This window comes from Hylobates moloch, unplaced genomic scaffold, assembly GCF_009828535.3.
Source record: "Hylobates moloch isolate HMO894 unplaced genomic scaffold, HMol_V3 SCAFFOLD_17, whole genome shotgun sequence".
NCBI classification, from domain to species: Eukaryota; Metazoa; Chordata; class Mammalia; order Primates; family Hylobatidae; genus Hylobates; species Hylobates moloch.
Genome location: NW_026652292.1, coordinates 63,053,860 through 63,076,323, shown reverse-complemented (window position 1 = coordinate 63,076,323; position 22,464 = coordinate 63,053,860). Strand labels below are relative to the sequence as shown.

Genomic DNA, 22,464 nt, shown 5'->3' with positions numbered 1-22,464 from the left:
AGGGATGAAGAGGTGAAAACCAAGCTGTGGCTGGATTTTCAGTCAGTCCAAACTCAGCTGAGACATCAGTTTACATTGGGCCAGCTGCATTTATAATTGATTTCTAGAATCCATTTGTCCCAACTCCCCTGCAAAAGAGAATCATTTTTTTCTGTTGGCTGGAAAAATATTGGGTCGATTTTTTCAAAGAGCCCCTCATTAATTGGGAAAAGTTCCCTGTTCTATTCTTAGTGAGCACCAAGCCAAGCCTAAGCTTGTAGGCCACCATATTTCCTGGGGCAGCTGAGAAGTAAATCGAAGCAAATAGTAAAAAGCACCCAGAGCGGCTGTGGAGCCTGAGTTCTGGTCCTCATCCTACCACACACGAGTGTGTGAATTCTTTGTCCTCCTTGAGTCTCAGTTTCTTCATCTGTGAAATAGGAAGATTAGCTTTACTTTTCTAAAACACGTTTGTCCCCGAGATTGTTAATAGTTACCATGGAGAAAATATTTATTTGGTCAAATAAGTATGTGAAACCCTGGATTAAACAAAGCAAAGTGAGTTATTGTAGTAGCTTCCTAGGATTACCATAATAAAATATCATAAACTGTGGGGCTTAAACAACATAAATTTATCCTCTTACAGTTCTAGAAGCCAGAATTGGCCACTGGAGGATGTAATTAGCCAAGTTAAGATGAGATCATATTGGAGTAGGGCAGATATGCAATCCAATATGACTGGTGTCCTAAGAAGGAAATTTGGACACTGAGAAATTTGGAAATTTGAAAGAAGAAAATCTGGACAAAGAGACAAGGAGAACACCATGTGCGTGAGAGAGAGATTGGAATGTTACAGTAAGCTAAGCAGCAATAGTCGCCACCAGAAATTAGAAAGAGGCAAGAGGGATTTTACCTAGAGACTCGGTGGGGCATGAGCCTGCTGACACCTTGATTTTGGAACTCCAGCCTCTAGAACTGTGAGAGAATGCATTTCTGTTGTTTAAGCCTTTCATTTTGTGGCACTTTGTTACAGCACCCTTAGAAAACTTATACACCAAGAAAAACAAGTCAATCAATCAATGAAATAATGACTGCTATGGTAAGTGCTATGGTGATAATAGGATGTTGTGGAAAGGATCACCTGAAAACCAGTTCTTCAGGATGGGTCATCAAGGAGGATCTTTGTGAACTAGCATCATTCCGTCTAAACTTAAGGTATGAGGAGGAGAGTGCCATTTGAATATGGGGAGATCTTTCTAGACAAAGAAACAGGACAAGTTGATCCTGGTACAACCCATGCTGCCTGTGATTCCCAGCTTCAATTGCTATTTCCCCATCCTCTAGAATGGGAAGGAGGAATCTCTACTACACAGTTGTGATAACTGCCATGTAGAAGACATTTCCCACTGGGGGATTATGTATATTATTGCACATATATGATCTGTGATACAAGGCTGTTTTAAAAGAACGTCTGACAATGTCCTGGTTGGCTGAAATTCCATGCCACCTTTCTCACTACATGGGATCTTCTTTCATCTTCTTCCAGATAATTTCCACTTTGTCATAGAGGATGAATGAATAGGCTGACCCTCTAGGAATAAAAACAAAAGCAATGATCTTGGTTAGTTTCCTTCTCAAAAGAGAGGTTGGAAAAATCCGAGAAATCATGGTAGAGCATCAGAATGGTGTAAATAGAATCAGATTCTAGAAGCAACAAAGCATTGGTGATTATTAAGATGAGTTTTGGGGGAAGACTCTTTAGACTTGGATTTGATCTCTCCTTTTACTAGATTTGTGACTTTGGCCAAATGACTCATCTTCTTTGTGCCTCCTCACCTGTAAGATGGAGATTATTATGGTGTCTCCTGTGTAGCACAGCTATGAGGTTTAAATAAGATAATGTGTGTTAAGTGCTTGGCATTTAGTAAGTGCTCGATGCATCATATTCATATCTGGGAGGATCACAAAAGGATTACAAAGAATGATTCACTGTGGAACTCTACAGTTAACTTGGCATAAATATGCAGTTAGTTATACAAGACAATAGAGTGGGTTTCAACTACCAACTTTCAGTTCCTGCCCACTTAGGACCTGGAGGTAACCTTAACTGGCCCATTCTGAGCTCCTCTCTTCACATGATCTCAATACTGTTGCATCTCTTCTGTCTGCCTGGAGCTAGTTTGTCCTATGCTCTTCAGACTTAGGCCTGCTTCTGTCATATTTTGAGGTCTTTATTTGCTGCCTCTAACCTGCTATTAACTTTCTATCTATAGTTTACTAGGTAGGGTACTTGATCCAGCATGCTCTGCCAAGAGCCATCAGCCTGCTATTTTTGTCAACTCACAGAATAACTTTTGCATGCTTGCTTGCCTTCCACCCTAGGAGCTCTTCCTGATCCTTTTGTGCTGTGTGTGAATTTTAGCTCAAGCACTTACTAGCAGAGTGACTTTGGGCAAATAATCTATTTAAGCCTCAGTTTTCTTATTTGTGAAATTTGAAACATAGTCATATTCTCTCTGTAGATTTGTTCTAGGGACTGAAGAGGTAAGCATATGTAACTGTGGTATAAGAGTGCCCCCATGTAGTGCTCACCAAATACTAATATTAATGCCAATACTATTATTATTTTTCTTTCTCCTGGCTGTATTCTCTTGCACTCTGAGAGAAGGAGAGTTGCACTGTCTACTCCATTTATTGGGAATGGTCATTTCTTGTTTGGACTGCTAGTTAGAATCTATTTCCTCCTTGCTCGTGCTTGACTACTTCACCAGCAGTTGCCAGGAGAGTTACTGTTTAACCATTTCTCCCACCACTGACTGGATTACCGTGCAGGAAGTTCACTCGTGGCTTCATCAAATCAGCATGGCTTGGATTTAAAAGCTGAGAACAGCCTGTCTCTTTTTGATTTTGCTAATCTTTGCAGTTTTGTGCTGCCCTGGCCTTGGAAGGTCTGTAGATGCATTGGAAGTCAGGAGACATTCAGCAGAACTGAAGATTGAGACTGAATTGTATTTGTAAAAAAAAATCTAACACTTTTAAAGATTTGTTGTAAAACAGTACCACGTATCTCTTTCTACTGTCTCTCTTTCCACTGTATTTCAAAATACAGTTGTCTGTATAGGTATATTTGTTTTCAGATACTCTCTTGGAATCCCTGAAGAATAACTAGCATACTCTCCCTTACCCTCACTGCAAAAATAGAGGTATTTTGTCTCCATATAGAAAATACTGTCAGGGTCTTTGCAGGTGGGGCCCACTGAGAGGGGCAGGGACTGGGCCTTATCACCATGTCTCCTAACACATTGACTACTTGGTTGTGTATTTTGCCGGAATCATGGCCTTTCCTTTGTCTTGTCCTTGTTCAGATCCTTTCTTCCTCTCCTCTGGCTATTTCACTGTTTATGGTCTTAGAGAAGAGAGTTTCATGTTTATTACATAAGAGTTGACTGCATGGTGCCTTGAGCCTTTTGGAAGAAAGTGCAATATAAATCTAATAAATAAATAATAAATAAATGGTATAAGCAGGAGGAAAATTATGTGTTTTAGGTGAGTTGTAAAGAACCGTGTAAAACCTATAAAATGTATTTGTTAGACTAAGAGGCAGGGAAGAAAGTGCAAAAAATCATCGTACGTACAGAAGTGAGTCTCCCGCAATATTTTTAAGTAGAGAAAAATTCCCATGGTTTTTAACCCCTTGTGAAGCTGACTCTGTCCTCTGTGTTTGGCTGGAGGGAACGTGAGGCGCAAAAACATCACGTAGCTCTGTGGCATTTTGTTTACTTTGATGGTAGGCCACGGAGGAGACAGGAAAATGACGTTGAGGACCCAATTCTACAGTTCTTAAGAGCTTCTAACTCCCAGTGATTTCAAGGAAGGCTCTTAAGGAGCGAACATGCTTTGCAAAATCCCACAAATCCTAAGCAAAGTCTAAACTACTGTGTTAATGCTTCCTAGTGGGATCTGAGTTTGTGGTTTTTAAGGAGCCAAAGTCCTCAGTTTTATGAATGCCATTGTGAATCCTTGATATTAATCTAATATAACAGTTGATTTTAAGTTTGACTTTGGTTTTATGTCAGCAGAAATTGGGGATTGCCTCAGACTTTGGCCATCTCTATTTGCCATACGTTAAAGGTGGATTCTTGTAGTTAAGACATTTGTGTGTGTGTGTATGTGTGTGTTCCCTTAAAAAATTGGAAAAAGAACATGGCAGCTGTATTTTTTGGTTTTAAGTTGAGTTTATGGTGTTTCTATATAGGCTGTTTTTTCTTTGGTCCTTTTTTATAAAAAAACTCAACTGATTCACACGAACCTGAGCTGGAGACACACTTCATCTACTCGTTGTAAATGTCAGCACAAGCCCCATATTTCTCTAAGACCACTTCCTGATTGCTTTCTTCACCCAGTGGATTTTAACTGTGTGTCTTGGTCTGTATTTTCTGCCAAATCCCATGGATTAAACATCGCAGTCTGAGACTTGATCTCTTGGCTGCTCTTGGTACTCTTCAAGAAGAGGAATATCCAGGCAGATATGCTCCTTGTCTGGACCACCTAAGAAAGAAGGAAGGGAAGCAGATTTAAAGCATGGTCATTTATTTCTCGGTATGTAAGGAAACAGGGAGCAGAGAAGTGGGCATTTACCCATGACATTTATCATAGCTTAAAAGTTGACATGACAGAAACCATTCTTATTTCTTTCCCCCAGTTTCAAATTTGAAATTTACAAAAATATCAAATATTGCCCTCCTTTTTCATTGTACCATGAAATTAATGATGTAGTCATCATTGGAAGAGTATAGGCTTAGAGAGGGATGATATTCAAATATTAATCAACAAATATACTCCCCATGCTCACCAATCAGATGCCAACTGTAAATAGTAGGCATAGACTAGACTGACATTTGGATTGACCGGTCAGAGTGGACGTCAGCCATACACAACTACTGAGGCCACATTTAGATGTATTGATTGAATTTCAACCTTGGGCTTAGGAGGGGGACACATCTAAAATATATCGGACTCTGTTTATAGACTACTAGGTAGTTTAATTATTTAACTTCTCTAAGTCTCCAATTTCTCACTTGCAAATTCCTAATGCTGATCTCTCTCTCTTTTGAAAAAATTTCATTGGATGAATACTGAAGACCTTTTTCTTACATTTTGTACTTCTTTGGATCTTGGTTAATTTCTTCAACTTTTTATTCCAAATGACGATACTTTAACTGTGTTTGGACTTTAGCTGAATTCATTCTATTTTTCAACTCCTCTATTGAATATTTATTTTTGGCACTCATATTTCTAATTTTTAGGAATGAATTATTTAATTGCTTCTGTTTCAGTAGCCATATTTTATTTTCTGGATGTTGTCATCTCTCAAATCTCTTTAATAATGCTAATTTAAAAAATTAAGTTCCTGATCCAGCAATCTCACATCTGGGTATTTACCCCAAAGATTTGAAATCAGTTTGTAAAAGAGATGTCTGTATTTCCATATTCATTTCAGCACTATTCACAGTATCTATATTGGAATCAATCTAAGTGTCCATAAACAGATGAATGGATAAATAGTATGTGGAATATATACACAAAGGAAAACTATTCAGCCTTAAAAAAAAGGAAATTCTGTCCTTTGAGACAATGTGGATGAGCCTGGAGGACATTATGCTAAGTGAAATAAGACAGGCACAGAAAGACAAATACTGCATGTTCTCACTTACATGTAGAATCTAAAATAATCAAACTCATAGAAGCAGAGAACAGAATAGTGGTTACATAGCTAGCGAGTAGGGGGAATCTTGGGAGATAATGATCAGAGGGTAAAAAACCTCAGTCAGATAGGAGAAAAAAATTTTTCTTTGAGATCTATTGCATCTCGAAAAATTATTAACTATATAGTTAATAATATAGTATGTTTCAAATTTGTTAAGAATGCAAATTTCAAATGATCCCACCATAAAAATGTTAAGTATTTGAGGTGATGAATATGTTAGCTAGCTTGATTTAATTTTTAAAATTTGTATTCATAAATAATAACATCACTTCATACTGTGTAAATATACATAATTATAAATGACCAATTTACAATAAAAACTTTTAAAATTAATTTCTTTTTCTTTTTTGTGTGTATCAAAGAATTTTGGTCCTTATCTTTCGGGTTACTTGTTTTTTGTCAAATGCCATATGATGTTTATGAATGAATGATTATCTTGATTAATATCAGTAACTGATTTAGGCTTCCTTTGAAGTTAGATAGTTCTATGAACTGAGTCAGGGATGGCTCTATAAGAAAACAGAGTTCTGTATAAGTTGGTGGGATCTATTGATAGTCAGTCATCTCACAAAAGATTATGGGCATGAGTGGAAACAGCCAAAATTTAGACCTTGATAACTGCCATATAGCAAGGACTTCAAGGAAGAGTGTGCTTGATTTTAACTTCTGTGTTTCCTTTCTGCATGTCCTTTCAAGTTCATGTTTTTAGCTCTAGAGTTTGTTCTGCTTTTTTTCTGTGGCCTCAGTACCCATGATAGGAGTCCTTCCCAGTCACACCTCTCACTTTTATGAAGTATTTCTTAGGACTTCAACATGGGGTAAAGGCAGAACCAATGACCCTGTTTATGGAGAAGAAAAATCCATCAAGCCAGCTATAAGATAGATAATCCTTTGATTACCATAATGATTGCTCTGAGGCCTGGTCTTCTCTCCGAATTGGTTGGCCCAGAAAAGTACTTTAGTAAATGTTTTGTTCTATTGAGACCTTTTTTATTTGTTTGTTTTCAGCTCAGTTGTGGATTCCTTCTCTTATTTACTGTTATTTCAATGGGGTTGTGAGAAGAAAAGGAATTAAATATGTTCACTGTATTCCCCACCTTGAATTGGAAATCTTTAAAGACTTTAATATAATATTAACTTATGTGGAAGTCTTTATTAACATGCATTAATATTTGAAAGTGCCTCATAAACCATGAGGTTCTATTCAAAGTTAATGAATGAATTGCCCCCTTTTACCATTGTCATCCTCCTTGTCATCACTAATATATCCAACTTCTAGAAGTTTTCTAGTCCTGTGCTTTTTAATAAAGAAGATGAGTGCTATAGACTAAATGTGTGTGTTCCCCTCAAATTCATAGGTTGAAACACTAATCCCCATATGTGATGGTATTTGGAGGTGGGGCCTTTGGGAGGTGATTAATCAGTGAGATGGTTTGGTTGTGTCCCCACCCAAATCTTACCTTGAATTGGAGATCCCATAATTCCCACATGTTGTGTGAGGGACCTGATAGGAGATAATTGAATCGTGAGGGGGGGGCAGTTTCCCCCATACTGTTCCCGTGGTAATGAGTAAGTCTCACAAGATCTGGTGGTTTGATAAGGGGTTTCCCTTTTCACTTGGTTCTCATTCTCTCTTTCCTGCCACCATGTAAGACGTGCCTTTCACCTTTTGCCATGATTGTGAGGCCTCCCCAGCCATGTAAAACTGAGTCCATTAAACTTCCTTTTCTTTATAAATTACCCAGTTTTGGGTATGTCTTTATCAGCAGTGTGAAAGCAGACTAATATAGTCAGGAAGGCAGAGCCCTCATGAATGGGAATTCTGCCTCATATTAAATAAAAGAGATCCCAGCCATGTGGGAATGCAGAAAGAAGTCAGCCATCTATCAACCAAGAAGGCATCTTCACCAGAACTTGACTGTAGTGGCACCTTGATCTTAGACTTCCAGCCTCTAGAACTGTGAGGAATAAATTTCTTTTCTTTTTTTCTTTTTTTTAAATTTTACTTTAAGTTCTGGGATACATGTGATTAACGTGCAGGTTTGTTACATAGGTATACATGTGCCATGGTGGTTTGCTGCACCTATCAATCTGTCATCTAGGTTTTAAGCCCTGCATGCATTAGGTATTTGTCCTAATGCTCTCCTTCCCCTTCCCCCACACCTTGTGACTGGCCCCAGTGTGTGATGAAGACAGCATGGTGATTCCTCAAGGATCTAGAACCAGAAATACCATTTAACCCAGCAATCTCATTACTGGGTATATACCCAAAGGATTATAAATCATTCTACTGTAAAGACACATGCACATGTATGTTTATTGCAGCACTATTTACAAAAGCAAAGACTTGGAACCAACCCAAATGCCCATGAATGATAGACTAGATAAAGAAAATGTGGCACATACACACCATGGAATACTATGCAGCCATAAAAAATGATGAGTTCATGTCCTTTTCAGGGACATGGATGAAGCTGGAAACCATCATCTTCAGCAAACTAACAGAGGAACAGAAAACCAAACACCACATGTTCTCACTTATAAGTTCGAGTTGAACCAAGTTGAACCGTTTCTGTTCTTTATAAGCCAGTCAGCCTATGGCGTTCTGTTATACCAGCCAGAATGGACTAAGAAAATGAGCTAACGTGGAATTAATGGAATTTCAGACAGTATAACAAGAGAAAGCAAAATATTCAAATACTGTGAGAAAAGTCATAGTAGGGGGAGGTGACTATGACCAAGAAAGAACACGTCTCGTCATCTGCTTTTGAGGTCAGCTGATCCAATCCATTTGCATTTTTCATAATTTATTACCTCCTTCAATTCCTGAACACAGATTCTGCATCTACCAAGTTTTCCAGTACCTCAGCTGGCTTCATGGGCAGTGCTGAAAGATATCTGCTGCCCTCCCTATGTGTATATGTAAGTTATTTATTGATAAGAGTTGGTCCACCTGTTTGTATATTCTTCTTTTTTTTTTTTTGGAAAGGTTTATTTATTTATTTATTTTGAGATGGAATCTCACTCTGTCACCCAGGCTGGAGTGAAGTAGCATGATCTGGGCTCACCACAACCTCTGCCTCCCAGGTTCAAGTGATTCTCCTGCCTCAGTCTCCTGAGTAGCTGGGATTAAGGCACCTGCCACCAGGTCTGGCTAATTTTTGTAATTTTAGTAGAGACAGGGTTTCACCATGTTGGCCAGGCTGGTCTTGAACTCCTGACCTCAAATGATCTGCCTGCCTTGGCCTCCTAAAGTGCTGGGATTACAGGCATGAGCCACCGTGTCTGGCTGTGTATTCTTTTGTATCAGCAAGGTTCTGAGTAGAGTGGGTGCTAATCACATATGTTTAGAAATTTTTTTTGTATTATGAAAGGAATACAAGATAATTTTAGAACATTTAAAAGATACAAGCAAGCCAAAAATAAAATAATCAGCCAGTAGATATTTAAAATTTTAGAATATGTATTTTCAGTATTTTTCTATGTATCCATAGACTTACATGTACATATACACTTATTTCTGTGATAAGAGCATTCTGTAAATGGTTGTGGTTTTCTTAACACACTTAGAAATATCGTGATAAGCTATAACATTTCTCTGCATCCTTTCTCCTCTTCCTGTTCCCTCTCTCCCTTATCTGTGTTTCTACAGTGCACAAGGATGTTACACAGAAAGCTAAATGCGAGCCAATATATTTAACTTTGAGAAACCAGATAAAAATAACTGTGTCCTAATTATTTGTTTGTTGTAGGGGTTCTATCTGTTGGACCACACAGTCATACATGAATTTTTTTGTCATTACTAAATTAGTCAGTTAAGAGAGGACATTTGTTTACTTGAATAAATATGTGCCAGCCTTGTACTGGAGGAAAAAAAGGTGTTGGTTGTGCTGTTCCTTCCTCGGCTTGCCCATCTGGTAGGGGTTGCTTCCTAGCTAAGTTCACTGGTGCACAAGGTTAAATGAATCTTTAAAAATTATTAGACCGTCACACAAGTGCCCAAACCAGAAATATGCTAGACTGTTCCTCTTACTCCTTCCTTTATTTTACCAATTCCTTCTTATTCTATCTCCTCTAAACCTCTTGATTATACCCATCTTCTTCATTCCTACTACCTTTCCTTTACTTCTGGAACTTGGCATTTCTTATCTTCTTAAAGTCTCCTTCTCTCCTCTCCACTCTCCAATTTCTCCTGCATATTACTTCTAGCATGGTCTTTTACAAATCTGACCACATTATTCCATTTTCTGAGAGAGAGGATGAGCTCTGAAATCAAACAGACTGGATATAAACCCTGACTCCACTTACCAATTGTATGATCTTGGAAGATATCTAAGCTTTGCAGGCCTCAGTTTCCTTATTTGTAAAATGAGAATGGTGATAGTGCTTATCTTGGGATCATTGTAAATATAAATGTGTTCATAAGTAACAAATGCATAGAACAATGCTGTGCAAATCTTAACCGTTCAGTAAATTTCAACAATTATTTAAAAACTTGAAATGTCTTCTGACCTTCTACAGGATAATTTCTGAACTTCTTGAATAGCAGAAAAAAACCCTGCAATTTTCTCTCTGACTACAACTCCAGTTTCACCTCTTGCTGCTTCTCTATTTGTATCCTACTCTTTGACCAAAATAAAGCCTATAGAATTCGCTAAATGTGCCATGACCTTCATGCCTCTGTACCTTTGCACATGCTGTTCCCTTTGTTTGAATATACATGACTATTGGCATCAACAGGGATTAAAAGGTGACAAAGATCCAGCCTTTCTCACTTCCAGGCTGGAGCTTGAGCTACTCCAGCACACTGCCTCTTTCATCTTTTATGCTACTCTCCCAAGTGTGTTACTGTGAACTTGGCAGTGGTAGTAAAGGGCTCGATGACTGATGGGGCAAGGGGAACCCCTAAAAGAGGTATTTAGTATATATGAACAAACATTACATTAACAATTTGGAACAGCATGGATAATACGCCTTTTTACCTGGAGGCGTTTGAACATAACTCCGTGTATCTAAAGAGGACTAACATCATGAGAAGTGTTGATATGACTATTGCAGCTGTGTGTTTGTATTTTGCATGTCGTAGGTGGTGCCGTCAGCAGCAGCTGGGGCCCTGCTGTTTTCCTTCTGTTCTACTATGTGGCCCTCTTCCTTGGGGCACCCTCAACCAGATGAGCAGATCTATACTGGCTTTGGATCTTTCTCAAGGTGCCTGCTCTTCCTTTCATTAGCGTGGATAATCAGAATTTGATTGTAAAGTATGCCCAGGCCAAATACAAGGGCTTTTAAAATCGTCTGCTGTTTTAGATTATCCAGGCCACTGATCCCCCTTCCTTAGCGTGGATAATTGAGAGTGGACTGGGCTGAAGAATGTTAAGCAGAACCAATTGACAAAATAAATGAGATTTTAAAAATCCTTTACATTTTAATAATAGAAAAAAGTTTTTTTTAAATCTGAAAGAGCTTATTTTGTATTTCAAAACTATAAATTTATTTGGCTTTAAATTACTTCAAAATAGGAAAATATTTCCTATGATGCACCCATTTAAAACCTATTTAAAATGTATACTAATTACAATATGCGCTTAATGGAGTTAAAGGAAAAATGGAACATACAGACGAGGTTGGAAGTTTCGGATTCAATGTGAAATCTTCTTATAATCATGTTTATATTTCATCAAGGTAACAGAGAGGGTAGGAGCCACTTTCAAACTCTGAAAATCTCTCTCTTGATAGTGGAGGCTGCAATTCTTTGCTCCTAGTGAACAATAATCATTTAGAGACAGGCATTTAAAAATGTATGTATAAGATGAACAGAATTCTGATTTCTGGGAATATATGATCAAATTCACCTCTCATTATTTCATCTTTCCCCATGCCCCATGCCTCTCCAAATGCAGGTAGAAATGTATTTGCATGCCATTTGACTGGGAACTGAGAGGACATTTTCCCAATGGAACAATGCTGTGAACGGGGGTAGGTGTCACTAAATACTCTTCATGTCTGTAAAGAGGATAAATAGATTTGGAGGTTGGCCTGGGAATTTGAAACATAATGTAAGAGGCAATGGTGAGTTTCTGGGCAGGTGACTCATAAACAAGGTTTTTGAAACATTACCCATTTTTACGCTGGGAATTGCCAAGCTCAGCCTTAACGTCTCCCACAACACTTATGAATAATCATTTAAATACAGGCTTTGAGACTTGGGGAAAAAAGCATATTATTTACTCTAAAGACAATAATCTTCCTTGGAGTCATTGTAGTCCATCATGCAGATGCATACTTGGGGATCTTTGGAAAAGCAACATTTTCTCTTGATGGTCCATTACTTCATTTATCTTCTAAGTTATTATCCAGGACTAGATTGCAGACACAGGTTAGGGCTGCACGTCAGCCACTCTGTAACAGTGTGGGAGACTAAGGTTCTTTCACAGGGTGAGATATTACAAAGGGGCTTTGCTCATTCCCTATTGCGTTTGTGTGAAGAGCAGGATACAGTAATGGAGGTAATGGGGACTCTAGTGTATCTTTTGGTTCCTTATAGTGCTGAGAACTTGGCAAATGTAGGCACACATAAATTATTGTTCCCGAGTGGTTTGATGAAGGGAGAACTGAGAGGTTCTCAGCATAGATATTATACAGCTGAGACCAAATATCCCCCTAGGGTCATCCTAGTACTCTTTCCATGGCTGAAATAAAGACCAGATACAACCATACTAAAGCTATGATGTGGTTGACTTGTTACTGGATAATGACTTTTCTCATGCTTGGAGAAAATTACCTAAGAAGATTCAGAAAAGTTCTATCCCAAAGATCCGCATCTGCAAAGACGAGCAAGATTGCAATGTCTGGATTAAGTTCTCTAGAATTTAAAGTTCTGTCTCATGTTGTATTTGGAGACCTGGCTTCCCTAGCATGAAATGAATAATTAAATTACATTTTATTTTTTACGTAGCTAGTAGTTAATCCCAATTAGAAATTTATCTACTGCGGGTACTAGAGCCTGGCAGTATAAAGGTGAACAAAATGATCACTTGAATCTGACATTCTGGGTGGGGAGAGAGGCAGGTACATGACTACAGTAGGATGTGACAGCCCCAACAATAGAACAGACAAAAGGGTGTTTTGCAGCAAAGGTGGGCAGGATGGGGAAATAAGAATAAAGTGTGTGAGGCCGGATGCGGTGGCTCACGCCTCTAATTCCAGCACTTTGGGAGGCTGAGGCAGGCAGATCACGAGGTCAGGAGTTCAAGACCAGTCTGTCGAACATAGTGCAACCCCATCTCTATTAAAAATACAGAAAAAAATTAGCCAGGTATGGTGGTGTGCACCTGTAATCCCAGCTACTTGGGAGGCTGAGACAGGAGAATCTAGTGAACCCGAGAGGTGGAGGTCACAGCGAGCCAAGATCATGCCATTGCACTCCAGCTTCCAGCCTGGTCAACAGAGAGAGACTCTATCTCAAAATAATAATAATAATAATAATAATAATAATAATAAAGTGTGTGAGATTACTTGGGGTATCTAAATTGGGTTTTATGAAGACATGTTTTCTGTTTTATTTTGTTTTGTTTTCAGGAAAAGACACAAGAAAAGGCATATCAGCAGAAAAAATATTTTGACATGAGACATTAAAGTATAAATACTTCTGTTGTATTTTTGGAATGGTGTAGTCATGTACAGTTAAGTAGGCACATGAGTTAGAATTCTAATACTTTAGGATGTATTCGAATCACTTGGAGTTCTAGTTAAAATGTAGATTGGGGGCCTCATATGAAACTATAATAGTATTCACAGATGAGGGCCAGGAATTTATATTTTTTGTAAGTGCCTATATGATTGTTTTGTAGATTGCTCATGCTTTGATAAAGCCTGCTATAGGCTGTGTTTTCTGATGACAGGGTTAATGGCAGAACCTGAAGCCTTATGTTGTGATGCACATACAGTGCTAGGCTAAGGAATTAGTGTTAGCATCATGTGCATTAGCTATTTGACAGCCATAAAATATACTTAGTCAAAGGGTGTAATACAGTCAGGTCTGTATATTTGAAAGAGTTTTGACAGCGGTGTGGAGAATAAACCGAAAGAAGGAGATACGGAGCTTGGGAAAAGTTGTCGGGTTATTGCCATAGATGAGGCAGATGATCATGAAGACCTGAATTTGGGTGTCAGGAACAGAATGGAGAAAAAAAGAGTAAAGAAACATTGAGGGAAAACCAAAAGGATATGTTCATGAATGCAATTTAGGGCATAAAGGAAATAGGAGGAAGACTAAGGTGACTTTTCTCATTATGGTTTAGATAACTGACTGGCTGAGGATGCCATGAAGAGAAGTAAAACACTAGAGAAGGTGCAGACTTGGAGGTTGTGTGGTAGAAATTTAACAGCTTCAATTTGGATTTGAGATTCCTTAGGGTACTTATAGAAAATTGTCTGGGAGGCAACTGAAAATGTCTGTCTCCATTTCAGGTTGGATTTTCTGGTAGACAGCCACAGCTGATGGTGAAAGTCATAATGAAAGAGAATGCTTGAAAGAGGGTGATAGAGGGAAACAGGAAGAGAAGCAAAGATGAGCAAGGTTGCAATGTCTGGATTAAGTTCTGTAGAAGAATTGAAAAGTCTCAGGGGAAACCCATACAGAACTGACATTCTTACAGAACCTTAGAATGACTGAGAAATAACTTTAGAACATTTCTAGTCTGGTGGTTTTTAAATGTGTTTTGACGTAGCAAAACCAGGTTTTCAAGCAAATCTAACTAGGTCTTCTCGATCATTGCCGATGGAACCCTTCTTTATGCTGACAATAGATATACAGCAGCAACCATATGCAGCTACCTTTATCAGTGTTTAGCATGAAAATTTCAGAAAACTGCATTCAGGTAGCCATGTTGATACACCAGAAGAAATCTGCCAGGACTAAAGACCGACCCAATAATTTATTTTTGGAAAGTCAATTTATTTTTGAGTCAAAGGAACCTCAAATTATCCTAAATGGCATTGCTGCCACCAGAGAGTTCTGTTCTTAATTTAATAAGCTGCTACAAGTTCCAAGCCAGTGTTCCTTCTTAGAAATATGCTATGGGATGTAAATCTTTTTAAGTGCATTTCATTGTACCAATTGTTTCATTTTGAAAAAGCCCATTGGTTTATTATTAAGTGGTCTATTTAATAGTGTCAATAAATTCTAAAACTGGAGACTAGGCATTGTTATTTTAGATGCTTTAATGATCTCAATTGTCTAAGTTGCTTGGCCTTGGCTTATTTGCTTGACCTTTGTCTGTTTTAATGATCTGGAAAAATTCCTCCAAACTATACAGAGTTGATATAGTGGCTCTTGATATATGTGATACAAATCTGAAAATACTTTATTAGAATAAGTTTACTAATAATATTCAAATGATTAGATTAGGTCTATGCAATCAAAGTGAAGTTGATAACTGCAAATTTTAGAAGAACCTAAAGCTTCAAGTAAAAATTCAGTTTCTCGGAGGTGGGGTGGGATAAGTGTTAAAAAATTACCTACTGGGTGCAATCTTCAATATTTGGGTGATGGGTCCGCTAGAAGCTCAACTCCCACCATTATGTATGTAATACCCATGTAACGAAGAAGCAAAGATTTTCCCCAGATCTAAGGAAAAAAAATCGACAAAACCCAAAATAAGATCACAGTTCAATTTCTTGCAAAATAGGTTTTACTTATTACTTCTGTGTTTTGAGTTAACTATAATTATAGAATAACTACCCAGAAAAACAACTGGACGATTATACTGCAAAATACTAATACAGAGAGGTAATATAAACTGGTGGTTTTTAGTACCAGCGATTCTACACTCTACTGAAAACCAAAATTTCAAATAAGAAAACCAAAATTCCAAATTTGACTTCTTATATTCAAAAGTAATATGGTCTTGTTCTTGTTTAGTATCTTTAAGGCTTACTTTTCTCAGGTAAATAACACCTATTGGCAGTTTATTGGAGTTTATTGGCAGCATAAAATAATTTAGGCAGTCTCTTAACACAGGGCTTGGCTTTTAAAACAGGACTTCAATAAATGCTAACCTTTATCATCATAATTTTTATCACCACTATTACCACCACCGTTATCATCATCATCGTCATCATCATCATCATCATCATCATCCTTCTCATCATCTTCATCATTATTGCCATCAGGTGGTATGTTAGTTTGGATCCTCTGAGAAACAGATACCAAGATGATATTGAACGTGCAAGAAATTTATTCAGGGAAATGAATATCAGGGAAAACGGGGAGGGAGCCAGGAAAGGCTATCATGCATGTCTGACAAGTGAAGGAGAGAGTAAAGGAAGAAAGGGAGTTGAGGTGAACCATTTAGACTACAGTGCAATTCAAAGAGAAGTTATCAAGATCTTTGGAGAGTCCTTGGTCCAAAGTCACCTGTCAGAAGAGTCGCACATCCTCCAGGAACAGGCCTACTTTCTTAGCTTTGCCACACTCAGCATTGACTGTGATCAGCCTGGGGAACTGTGGTGTCAGTAGAAATGCTATGACATGTTTCAATGCTCAGTGGCTGAGGGCTCAGTCAGTTATGCTCCCTGAGCTTGGAGGTAGGTTTGTGTAGTGTGTTTCTATAAGTGTCACAGACAAAATTGTGGGTGATTAAAAAATATCCCATTTTTTGGTATTTTATTAATTATCTATATTTAACCTGCATTATTTAATATTTGAAGGAAGAAGTAAAATACTTAAAAATATTTCCTTTTGCTTGGGTAGCATTAACTTTTTGAGACTTGCCCAAATCTCACAGTAACTGTTCAGCTTTTTAATTTGCATGAATATTCTGGTACAGCTCTGCTATTACGTCAACAGCACCTTTCCACGAAAAGTTTTATTTTCTTGTTCCAACTTTAATTTCTATTTAGAAACCTGATTTGATTAGAGTGTGAAAGTTTAAGTGTTTGAAACAGGATTCAATTAAACTAGGTCATTCTTGGGGCTCTGAAAATGGTAACTGGCCTTAGGCAAATGAGAACAAAAGTTATAAAACTCAGTTGGATGCATCACAACATTTAACATCTTTAAGGAAGACATCTTGCCTAATAGAGTCAATTTAGAAATATTTAGTGTAGGTCATCAGCTTAAGCACCTAAAAAATGTGTTTGTTTGTTTGTTTCTCCCTTTAGTTATAACTAGAATCAGAACACCTGGACTCTAATCTACAAAATAAACAATTTGTGCTGGGACCTTGAAGAAAGTCAATTAGTTTCCATGACTTTACCAGTAGGTTAAAAAGGAGATTGTAATATTAGTGAATAATGTGCTTAGAGATGTTTGCATAAAAGATGCTTTGTCATTGTAAAGTATTATTGAATATTTATGGTCTACCAGACTGAGCCAAATGGCCCAGAGGAAAAAACAGTCAGATTTATGTAAACCTTGTTCAGTGTCCCAGATACTTCAGGATGGGTGCTCTATATATGAATAAATAAATAAATGGTATAAATATTATTTTAAAATTTGAAGGTACATCAATATTATCTGGGGTGTTAGCCAATGTGCCTGACCTATGATATTGAAATGAAATGTCTGCCTCCAGGTAACTATTTCAACCTCATAAATATTTTTAAAGCCAGAGGCATTGATGGCAAGTAATGTTTTCTTAGAGTTTTGTGTCTGCAAATAAAGGTAAATTATATCTTTACCTAAAATCTACAAGAAATGATTGTCTCTCATCCAAAAGGTTGCTCAGAGAATTCCCAGATTGAAATTGCGTATGTTATACTTCTTTCCCTTTCTTCTAAAAAAGTATTTTACTTACTCTTGCACAGTAGTTTTCTATCACATTATTGTGAGAGATCAGAGCCTCAAAGAAGAAAAAAATTAGCCATAAGCACTGCCCAAGGACTTAATGGATCTTACTGAGCCACACTATGCAGATGTATTGGAACATAAATAGGTATAGGAGATAAGAGGCACAAAAGCAATTTGTTTGGATTGGGTCACTGCTTAATCCAAATGGGTTCAGCAAAAGAATTCATGAAACGTGACAGTGGGCCAAGAGGAACATTTCAGATTCCCCTACCTCTTCTAATTAACCATTTCAAGTATAACAAAACTTATAGCACATACAAATCTAGTGCAACCCATCTGTACCAAGCGCAGACCTGTCCGTGGAGGATGGATGGTTCTGTTCTCAAGCAATGGACTATGACACAATAATATCTCAAGTTGGGCTTTTAATTTCTATGATACACTGATTCTGAACAGCATTTTTCTAAAAGACAAAAACTATACCAGAGTTGCCTTTTGACATAGCCTGTCATTAAATGCATTTGGATATATTGCATGGATCGAAATATACTACAAGTTTAATAAGATATTTGAAAATACAAAAATCGCACATAGAAAAAGCTCACCATCATGATAATGATGAGAATAATAACAACAATAGCTGCCGTTTAAAAAAAGCAACTATTACTTGCCAGTCACTATGCCGGACATTGTACACATGTCCTTACAAAAAGTTTGTGAGGTGGAGATAATTATTCTCTTTTTATAGAGGAGGACACAGACTCAAAGAAGTAAAGTTGTCCAGGATGAATTAGTATGTGGAAGATGTAAAAATTTTTTTGGAATTACAGAAAAAACTCCACAAACCCACATTCCTGCTTAGGCAAGTCAGGAATTCTTGCCTCTTTAGTTGATGGGTTTAGAATAATTTTTTCAGGTGCTAATATCAGGGTATAACCCATATCTCTTCATGTACAGTTCTTCAAATCTACCTGTTCGCAGCCCTTCTTTCTTCTCTTGAGAAATAGAAACTAGGATTTAAACCTCAGAATTATGCCTCAGTATCTACAGCACTGTAGTGCCTCATAAATATTAGTTGAAATGATAAAAGAAAGATACAATTGCCCCTAATGCCTGTGATACTCATTAGTCAAAAGAGGATGGAATTAGCCCATTTCCATGAATGTAAAATTTATATGTGTATTCTAGAAAACATATATTAAAATGGAATTATTTTAAATAAGATGTTCATATTTAACTAACAAACAGAATCAATCTACCATGCCTAGTTCCTAGAATAGATTCGGGGAGTCAATTTTTGTGCTTAATTGTTTGTACAAAGAAAATCTTTGACTTATGAATGATAAGAAAATAGTGAAAATTGAGTTAATGCTTATAAAATTCTTGAATTCTTTTGCTTTTGCAATCAAGCCAGGCAGATTTCTAGGAGTTGAGGTTTCTTGGGGTATTTTATGTTTCACATGACGTCACCAAGAAGTTACGGATCAATAGAACTTTGTAATGTTCATGTAGCAGAGGGATGAAAGTGTTAAAGCATTTAAGCGTTGCAAAGGGTGCTTCTTCTGGGTAACAGAGGTTTGAATGTAGGGCACCTTTTGCATTTTAAGCATTAATGTTTGAACTCTTGTCCTACAGTTATGTAATAAGACAACTTTATTTTTCTTTAAAAGAGAAACAGAAAAAAACGTCTACTGAGAAAAATACTTGCTGCCCTTGGGGACAGATTTTGCAGTACATTTTTGTACAGGAGTCATTCTCTCCTGTCCGGAAGCTCTGGAACAGGATGAATGTCCTTCTCAAGGTTCTTAGAGCCCATAGTCATGACTGACTACGCACATCAGAAGAAACACAGAGATGTATGGGCAAGATTCAGTGGGCACACCCACAGGTCTGAGAGATCACTGAGCTGGCGAGGCATTGCAGCCAGGCCACCAGCTAGTCTAGAAAAAGAAACCAGGACTGCAGTCGTCAGTAGACTAGCTAGATAAGGGTCAGTTCCCTCAAGGACTAGTTACTGTGAGATCTGTTCTAAGGGGAGGCAGCCCATGAGCAAATATAGCCTAGTATAGTAGGTATAAAAACTGTTAATTAACAATAACATTTATGTACTGCCCCCCAGCAAGTCAGTTTTAAATTCAACAAATTTTCTCAGTAACTTTGGCAAACAGGAAGACCAGGTGTTATTCTCATTCTCATTTTACGTATGAGGAAACTGAGGCACAGAGAGATTGAGTGAATTTCCTAAGGTCACAGAGATAGTAAGCTACAGAGGTGAATTAATGTATAGAAAATATTGATTGAAAGGCTGGAGAGCACAGACTTTGTTCAGTCACATCTGACTTACAATTTTAGTTCTGCCAACTGCTAGATCTATGACCTTCTCTAAATCCTTGAACTCAGGGAAACTTCAGATTCCTCATATTTACATGGAAGGGAGGGAACATGAGTAGTTATGAAGCATGTAAAGTGCTTAGCACAGTGCTTACCCCATTATAAGGGCTCAATAAATGATAGCTACTATTACTATCATGATGTTTTTTTCCACTATACCATTCCATTCTTCCAAATGGAGCTCAGATTAGCATAGTGACAGTCAGAAGCTGAAACCAACATAGAGCGATCAGTAGCTGAAACCAACATAGATGGATGGATTTGCCTATCCATATCCAGTCTCTATGTTGCAGTTTAGACCAGCACCCAAAACACTAATTGGTATCTTGGTGCTGTAGTTGACATCCTATTTTGTCATCTGTTACATGTATGTTGTACTAGTTATATCTATGTTTCTAGTTTACGTATTTAGTATTCCTTAGCAATGCTCTGATGGATGGAAAGAAGAGTCGAGGTTTTGTTGCAAAGAAAGAGCAAAGTGTCTTTCACTAGATAGCGTGATTCAATGCATAAATGACTGAATGCAAAGAGGCTTAATTGAAAGATAAAAGAATAATTGCTGTAGAATAGCAGAGGCAAAAGCAGCTATGACAAAAAGCCGCCTGTCTTAAACAGAGTGAAAATAAATGAAGAGGGAGTTTGAGAAGTCTTTGTAGCAAAAGATCATAAGAAAATAAACACCAGTGCAAGGCTGGAGTCCAGAAGAACAAGTCCCAGAACCAAGACTGATATATTCCTGTCAGAGTTTATCACTTCTCTAAATTACCAGGTCAGTAGTTAAATTATAATCACATTCTGTTATGTATTATACTGGTTCAGTCAACAAATGAGACTTTTAGGAAATACTTATAAAAGGAACTTTGTTTCTGTTTCCCAATATCCCTTTACACTTGCTTGGCTCTTCCCTTCCATTTAGAAGAAAATGTAGGTAGGTTCTATTTCTCTGGTCACCTTAAATTTTATTGTGTACTGGATATTTTCTGTTTGCCTATCCATATCCAGTTTCTACTTTTCCTTGCTCTGGGCCAACCCATGTGGGTTGGCATCAATGGATTCCATTGTTCTTTATCTTCCATTTGGACTTGATCAATGGGAAGCATTAGCAAGAGATAGGAAGGTAAGTGGGTGGAGAGAGAAACCAAAGTCTTTATCCTGCTGGTTTCCTTCCTGCTGGACTGCAGTGGGTTGGCTGTGTCCCTCGACTAACGCCTCCTCTTGTGCTAGGCAGCCTTTGGCAAACTGCTACTCTCTGCAGGTTTTGTAAACCAATTCTACCCCAGCCCCTTCATGGGCAGCAATGACTTCCTGCTGTTGCAAGTCCTGAGGTACTGCATTATCCCTTGTTGCTTTCCTTGAACCCTGCTCACACCATCGTGAACAGTCTTTTTTTTAAGCTTTCCTCAATAACCCAGTCTGAGTGCTGTCTGTTTCCTGCTAGGACCCTGGCTGATGCATATAGACACTTTAAGTTGCAAAATACCATCTAATTTTGATGCTTAGAATAATCTGACTATGAAGTAGTTAAAATTCCAAATTGAATTTAGAATTAAGTCTTTCTTAGCGAGGCCATGGTTCTTTCTCTGCCCCCTCTTATTTCTGCCTGTTTACCATGGTTTCTGACCTAGTTGCCAGAGAGGTAATAAAATGGAAAGTTCTTAAGGTGGCATCACATGCTCTGATTTCAGTAGATATTTAGAGTTGATTCTTTTTCTTACAGACATTTGTGTGGCCCACTGCTGAGAAGTACTCTAGTATCTTAGATGCAGGTGATGCTGTGTTCTTTAGTTCATCACTTTCTCTGTCCTGTGGGCATCTAGCCATTTACCCTAGCTTCCATTTGTTGAGGTCTGCAGTGGTTTGAACAGCGACCCCCACAAGATATGTCTGAGTCTTAACCCTTGATCTCCATGAAAGTGACCTTCATTGGAAATAGGATTTTTGCAGATATAATTAAGATAAAGATCTCGAGACGAAATTACCCTGGATTTAGAAGGAGCCCTAAATTCAATAAGTGTCCCTTATGAGAGATAGAAAAAAAGAAGACACAGAGACACAAGTGGGAAGGACATCAGAAGACAACAGCAGAGACTGGAGTGATGCATCAAGCAGCCAAGAAATGCCAAGAATTGCAGCAGCAGATGGAAAAGAGGCATGGGATAAATTCTTACTTCAGTGACTGCAGAAGGATCCAACCCCACCAACATCCTGATTTCAGACTTCTGGGCTCTACAACTATGAAAGAATACATTTGAATTGTCTGTAGTCACCAAGTGTATAGTGATTTGTTACAGCAGCATTAAGACATGAATACAAACTCTGTTTGCCTTTGTAGGCCTCCTTGGGGAGATGCTAAGGCATCACTGTGATTACTCCTTCACCTGTGCCATGTCTTGTCCAGGGGAAACATAAGCACATCCTTTTCTCAGTCTGTAGGGCTGCAGGAAGATCCCAACCCAGCTTCAGTTTTCCTTTGCTTCTTTCTTTCATCTTCTTTGTTTCTTTCCTCTTGTTCTCTTCTTGGGTTCTTGATTCATTT

At 37.9% G+C, this 22,464-nt stretch overlaps 1 protein-coding gene across 1 annotated transcript in view; it reads left to right on the top strand.

Moving 5' to 3' along the window:
• Positions 1-22,464, top strand: part of LOC116456886 (cytosolic beta-glucosidase) — a 133,784-nt gene that overhangs the window by 353 nt on the left and 110,967 nt on the right. The window lies entirely within an intron of this gene.